Source organism: Mizuhopecten yessoensis, unplaced genomic scaffold, assembly GCF_002113885.1.
Source record: "Mizuhopecten yessoensis strain PY_sf001 unplaced genomic scaffold, ASM211388v2 scaffold9847, whole genome shotgun sequence".
NCBI lineage: Eukaryota > Metazoa > Mollusca > Bivalvia > Pectinida > Pectinidae > Mizuhopecten > Mizuhopecten yessoensis.
The window spans coordinates 182,254-188,575 of NW_018408252.1; the positions used below are offsets into that span (position 1 = coordinate 182,254).

Genomic DNA, 6,322 nt, shown 5'->3' on the forward strand with positions numbered 1-6,322 from the left:
TGAAGTTAGAAAAAGTAGGCCTTAGTCTTACCGTTAAACATTTTTTTTAATTATTTTTTATCGGATGCGGTTTCTATTTAGTTTCTATAGTGCACTTTATCATTTATTTTACGCCCTGTTCTCTGAATTCATGAACAAATTTCAGATAAATATGAAATAATACAGATATACAGGTAAAACGCATTGAAATGTGAATGCATGAATTGGAATGAGTGGTATTACTAGCATGCTACCACATGTGTACTACCGAGGTCAGTTAGAGTTACCTCCCTGTTACCTCCTGTTATTCATCACTGCTGTCACTTTGTTTTGGTTCGGCGGTAAGAAAACACCACAGTCTTCGAAAACCGGTAAGTGAAGTAATTTACATGTGTCATTATCAGTTTAGGAAACACACCGAATAACAAAATGTTCAAACACAACTGAAGACTTGTGCTAGGCTTTATTTAGAACAGGAACCATGATGAGTGGAATTGTTTCGTCACCAGAGCCTGTGTCGGAATATCGGATGATGCATATCGGCGAATCGCTGTCGACCTGACTGGAGTGAGATATTTTTGGATATATCACCAAAATCTTTCTTACATGCTGTCATGGTCTTGATCTTTTACTATATGTGTTTAGTTATCATTATCGGATAAAGATGTAAATAATCTCAAAACTGAAAATATTTACTGCATCAAGGCTCATAGATTGAAAATAAATCAACGCTTCAATTTCAAAGCAAGATACTTTTCTTTCTATAACATAAATATATATTATTCTATAAATATGGTCATGCATGAAGTAACTGACAGGGTGGAAGGAATTAAAAATATTGTCAGAATAGAAAAGAAATATGAATGATACTGCATTATGTAAAAGGCTACACTACAGTGTGGGTTACTACAGTTGCTGGACACATCAACAAACATATACTGGTATAGATATATAAATGTGTTGTAGGGATAATTCAGAAACACCCCTATACCACAGGGGTTCATTACGGCAAATGAGAATATGGTAAACCTCCAGTCAGTTCAAATAGGCGAATAATTAATTTGAGCACACTTTTTGTATAATAAAAACAATAAATTTCTGTCTGATTATAGTTCGAACCCTGCTTACCAACATTTCAGGTTGTTGGAACACTAAATTTGGGTACTGAAATTACGCAATAATTGATCAATTTTAGCCATCGACGATGCAATAAGTTAAGCCTTGCGAAATTCGCCTAAACTGATCTATTTTCGCATCGACATCATTTAATAACTGAGTAGTGAGTATAAGTACCAATGATGTGCGACCATCATAGTCATCTATGATAGACAATTTATACATATATATTCTACATGTTAGCAATTGTTGAGTTTCTTACAACAACCGACTATGTATACAATATCCTATCAGTACATAGCGTGGAGCGTTCCTGTCACACATTGATGACAGACACTTGTGCATTGTCGTGATATTACTGTGTTTACAATTTGATTATATAATCGCAACCTGGCCACGGATCACTTGATTTATTACTTTATTGATATGTTACCTGTGTATGTGCAAAAACAAACAGATTTGACCAGTCAATCCTTAACCACAGTTTGAATCAGCTCTCCGTATTCTGGAAGTCAATAGATACTAGAGGGTTGCGGCTAACATAGCTTGTCTCTCAACCATCTTTGCTATTACGTGCAGATTGAACTTAATAATCAATTATCAATATATAAGTAAATATAAGGAAGACCTATGAACCATTATCCATCGCCATATTTGCAAACATATTGTAATAAGCCGTCGTTGTCGCATATCAACGACTTGATTTTTGCCGATGTCGAGTTGGATTGTTCAAACTTCTCTTTATTTCAGCAGCTTTAATTTCATATTATTCAAACAGGGTTGACAATATTTAATTAATTTTCTTCTTACTGACCGGAGGTATATGAAATTAGTTCCCTCTGGCCCTGACACCAGTTTTAGACTTTTTGACGGATATATGTTTGGTGGGGGGTCAGAGCCCACTGTTTGGTGGGGGGTCAGAGCTCACTAGTATTGGAAGACGCAGAATTCTCTGACACTGTTTCACTTTAGTGTCGGAAAGTTTTGAGGTGCTGACAACAAAAATCTGCTTTGACATATATATATCACATTCCTCACTTATATCGTTAAATAGGTTACTTTTTATCCAAAACCATCCTTAGAGGACCACCCCATTTTGTTGAATAATCACTCACATGTTATTTGCATAACTTAGAAAATGGCGTCGCTGAGGTGGAAAATTTTGAAGGATTAAACACTGATGACCCTCCTAGCAGAATATAATAGCGGTTCGTGATAGTAAGGACAGTTTTGGATAAAAATTTGACCAATCCTAATGCTAATAGATTGATGCTGACAAATGTCAATGTCAACCTTTGTTAAGAAATCTGGGTTGACTGTTCCTATTTGTGCTTTAGTCAATCAGCTGAGTTAGGGGGGGGGGGGGGGGGGGGGGNCATGATGCACCTCCATACTGAGAAGTAACCACCTGGGGGTAGTTCTGCATTAAAAAGTCACTCGAAAAATAATACATAACAACAACTTCAAGATTTCATTAAAACACAATCACAAATTACTCAGAAAATACAGAATGATGACTGATGACATTGGTATTGTGAGTTATATAAATTATATTGAATTAAGTATTTACTAGAGTTTTTATTTAACTATCAATCAGAATACTGTTTTTGTAACTGAAGCAGGAAATGTAGGGAGCATTGTACACAGTTCTTGATGTATACCAATGAAAATTAGGGATATCTTTCTAACTCTTCAGAAGATTAAAATCATGTACATGTATACTTGGATGATACAGATATATTAAATACACTGCCTATACAGACACATTATTGGCAATATTTCTTATGTAAGCAACTATAATACTGTCATATGCTATTTGAGCTCCTAAAGGATATTGATAATTTGAAATAAGAAATCCTATTCATTTATAATCCATTGTGTTAAAGTTTATCATCCAGATGTTCTGTCAAGCTGGATTAAGTGTCTGTGAGTCAGCTTATAATACAAGTAGAAATATTTGTAAGTACATAAAGAATGGACTATTCAATTTGTAAGCTTTTTAGAGGTAAGTCTATGAAAAGGTTTTTAGTGCTGAAAAAGAAGTCTACACAATGGGTTTAGAAGCTGGTCGGTATCACCTTAAACTACGGTCAGGTTAAGCAAGGATAATGAATCCTGTCATGTCAACAGTGAACTTCCCTCAGTGTAACAAAGAGCGACTTCCCTGTCTATGGAACAACTTGCTATTGGGTGAACAGTAGGTACGGTAGAAACCCTTTATATGCTAGGCAACATCAATTCGCACCTTTTTTATATTCACTTCCAGGGACAATCCTGGAAATTTGAGAGCAGAGGGCCATTTCAGCAATTTTGAGTCAATAAGTGGGGCCATGCTATGTAAAAGTAACCCTTTCACCCCTATGTAACTTTGATAAACTCTACCATGAAGTGATCTGGATAGGCCCATTATGGTCTACAGTGGTGAAACAGGTTTTAAAAGAAAATTTGGAACATTGAGGGGTCAATTTCAGTTTTGAGGGATCATTGGCCCCATCGATGGCCCCCTCCAGAATTATCCCTGCATGTCAGAAAACCCACACAACTTACTACAATGTAATTGTTAAATTCGTTTTTGGCAATAGCGTTCATAAGGTAATGGGAGTTTGAACTTGAGCCTCCCAATACATGTGTATATTCTTTACTTTTCAATAATCTAATTTTACTTGTCTTTCTTTGCACTTGACATTTATATAAGCTCAAAGAGTTCATTTAGCAACGTTTCAAATTACAAGGAAAGCAAGAAATTTCATTATTTGTATAGAGATTGTTTATGGGATCAAATTTTTCATTTATTTTTAAGCAACAAAGATTCATAGTATTTTGATTTGTGGTGAGTCATTAATGTAAGGTCATACAGCTCTGTTTGTTGAATGGATATGTTTTTGTGGGCGATTGAAACTTGAAACAAATTTCTTTGAAGCACAATTTCTTTAATTTAGCTACCATATATTGACATGGGTCAGATGTATAAGGGGATAGGACATCAAGGCACACTCAGAAGTCGTACACTCACCCTCCTTTATGTGTCATAAGATGAAGAAAAACTGACTTTAAATGAAGTCACAACCCTTTCTTACTAGTGTACAAATATGGCCAAATCTGGACTGGGTTGTGACTATATAGCATAGTAGTAAAATTGTCCATATAGTCCGTCTGTGATTTTGAAGGTCTTGGGTTCAAATCCTGGCCTGCATGTACACATCTGTTTGTGCATCCGAATAAAAAACTAAATACACTTTATCTGCAATAGTTTATTCAAAAAGATTTTATGTAGATAATATAAAAATGTGAGCATAAGGTCATACTCGCCAACTCTCCCTATTTTGGAGGGAGACTTCTGATTTTGGATCATAAAATTGAGTTTTTTCAACCAGTGAATTTGCTAAACTATTCCTATATTCTAAGATCTAATGATTTCATCTATAAGAATAACTCAAAATATGTAATTTCAAAGTTTTATGTTTTCCCTAGGGTGTACGTACACACATTTTATATATGCTTTTAATTGTGAACATGCGTAATCTGCCCCGTGAACATTTCAAAAAGTATGTAAGGTCAGTAAGCTTCAATGATAAAATAGAAAACTATTTTGGTTTTGAAAGTTTCACAACAATCAACTTTAGTATGGATAATATTGATTCAATCTAAACATTATATCTGTAAAATTATTTCAAAAGTCTGCTTAAATCCATAAACAGTTATTAGAAAAAATATTGCAATAGATTAATAGCTTTTTAAAACCATATTGCTAGACAAATGCTGCAATATCCCTAGGCTACAAATAACGTGAAACTTACTAAGTTAACTATGTAATGTAGTCACTAAGTATATAACAATCTGGAAATCAAGTTTTCATATTTGATCCAAGTCAAAATTAACATGTACATATAGTGTTAATTGATGTACTAAACCAGTATTCAATATAACACCCCAAACAAATCTGTGATATTTCAGGTCATCAAATCCATTGTTCAAAATCAAGATATAAGTCAAGTGTACAATGAAGATTTGTAATGGCTGAGGGGCCTGCTGACCTCCTCGGGACATTGTGTACTGGTTATTACATAAGAACTTAAGGTCCTGTAGGACATATATTGACACATGTTTAAAGTGATCTACTTATACATCTCTGAGTGTGCTGTCTGCTTTATCCTGATAAGCTGGAGGGTTTTAATTTCTATGGTAGGTTCCTGTATTAGTTTAATTTAGGCCATGGTCAATAAGCTTCCAAGCTGACCTGCTGGTTGTTTTCTGAGAACTCATGCTGACCCTAGAAGTTTTCTTTGGCTAGATTTTAGCAGAGCCTTTTTGGGTCGTTTAGGGAATTCCACCTCATGTCTCCATTTTTGACTCATACAGTATAGGCCAGGGTTGCCAACCTCTTAGGAGTCCAGTGTGGGAGATCTCCCTCCACTGGGTTTTACAATGTGTGAGACTTTTGACGGCGTCGCGGCGTAACGTCGTTTTGGGGGTTAAGATAACATTTACAAATGTATTGAACAAATCCTGGCTTTCTCTGACTACTATATATAACATCTGCATTGTTGATATTTTCACTTCAAGATCTTTGTAGGAAAATAAAACAAAACATTTTTTGCAGATATATAAAAGATTTTTATTTATTACACCAAAAAAACTGACATCAGAAATGCAACACATTATATAATCTTTCTTGTAACGATTCCACCCTTGGCTAGAACAGGTACCAGTCTTTTTTTCTGTATTTCCATGACCTGTTTAAAAAATAACAGTTCATATCAAAAGTAAGAACTTTACCATAGTAACATGAAAAAGTTCATAACATGAAAATATGATAATTTGACATTGGAAAAATATTTTACAATTACTTCTGGCTACTATTCTAAGCAACAAATAACAGTTAGACCCTTAGCATTTATACCACGTTTGCAATCCGATCTGTTGCATGGTTATTTATTGGACTACCTACGTTCTATGTCTATCCAACATGCCAAAGCACTCTGGTGTGTTAAATCATATACGCCACTTTACTGCAAAAAATAACTTCGAACTTTTCATCAGCCATTAGCGACTGTCTGATCGTGATTCAAGAATCGTTTTCTCTTAATATTTGTGAAGGCAGGACCTAAAAACAATCTCCTAATACATGACGATATTATTAGTAAAACTTTCTTTTTCTGTGCGATAGGTACGTTCAATATTAAGTTTACGAGTGAAAACAACTTGATTGATTGATTGATAGGTTTTA

At 34.7% G+C, this 6,322-nt stretch overlaps 1 protein-coding gene across 3 annotated transcripts in view; it reads left to right on the plus strand.

Annotated features, from left to right (window-relative positions):
* Positions 1 to 268: 268 nt before the first annotated feature.
* The window catches only part of LOC110458821 (tripartite motif-containing protein 2-like), a 117,646-nt gene continuing 111,592 nt past the window's right edge, over positions 269 to 6,322 (plus strand). For 2 of the 3 annotated variants that reach the window (XM_021510748.1, XM_021510747.1), the window contains exon 1: positions 273 to 350. The gene's annotated coding sequence lies outside the window, so the exon portion shown is untranslated. Of the gene's footprint in view, positions 351 to 6,322 lie in introns of all 3 variants that reach the window. The other variant, XM_021510751.1, reaches the window with a different exon arrangement.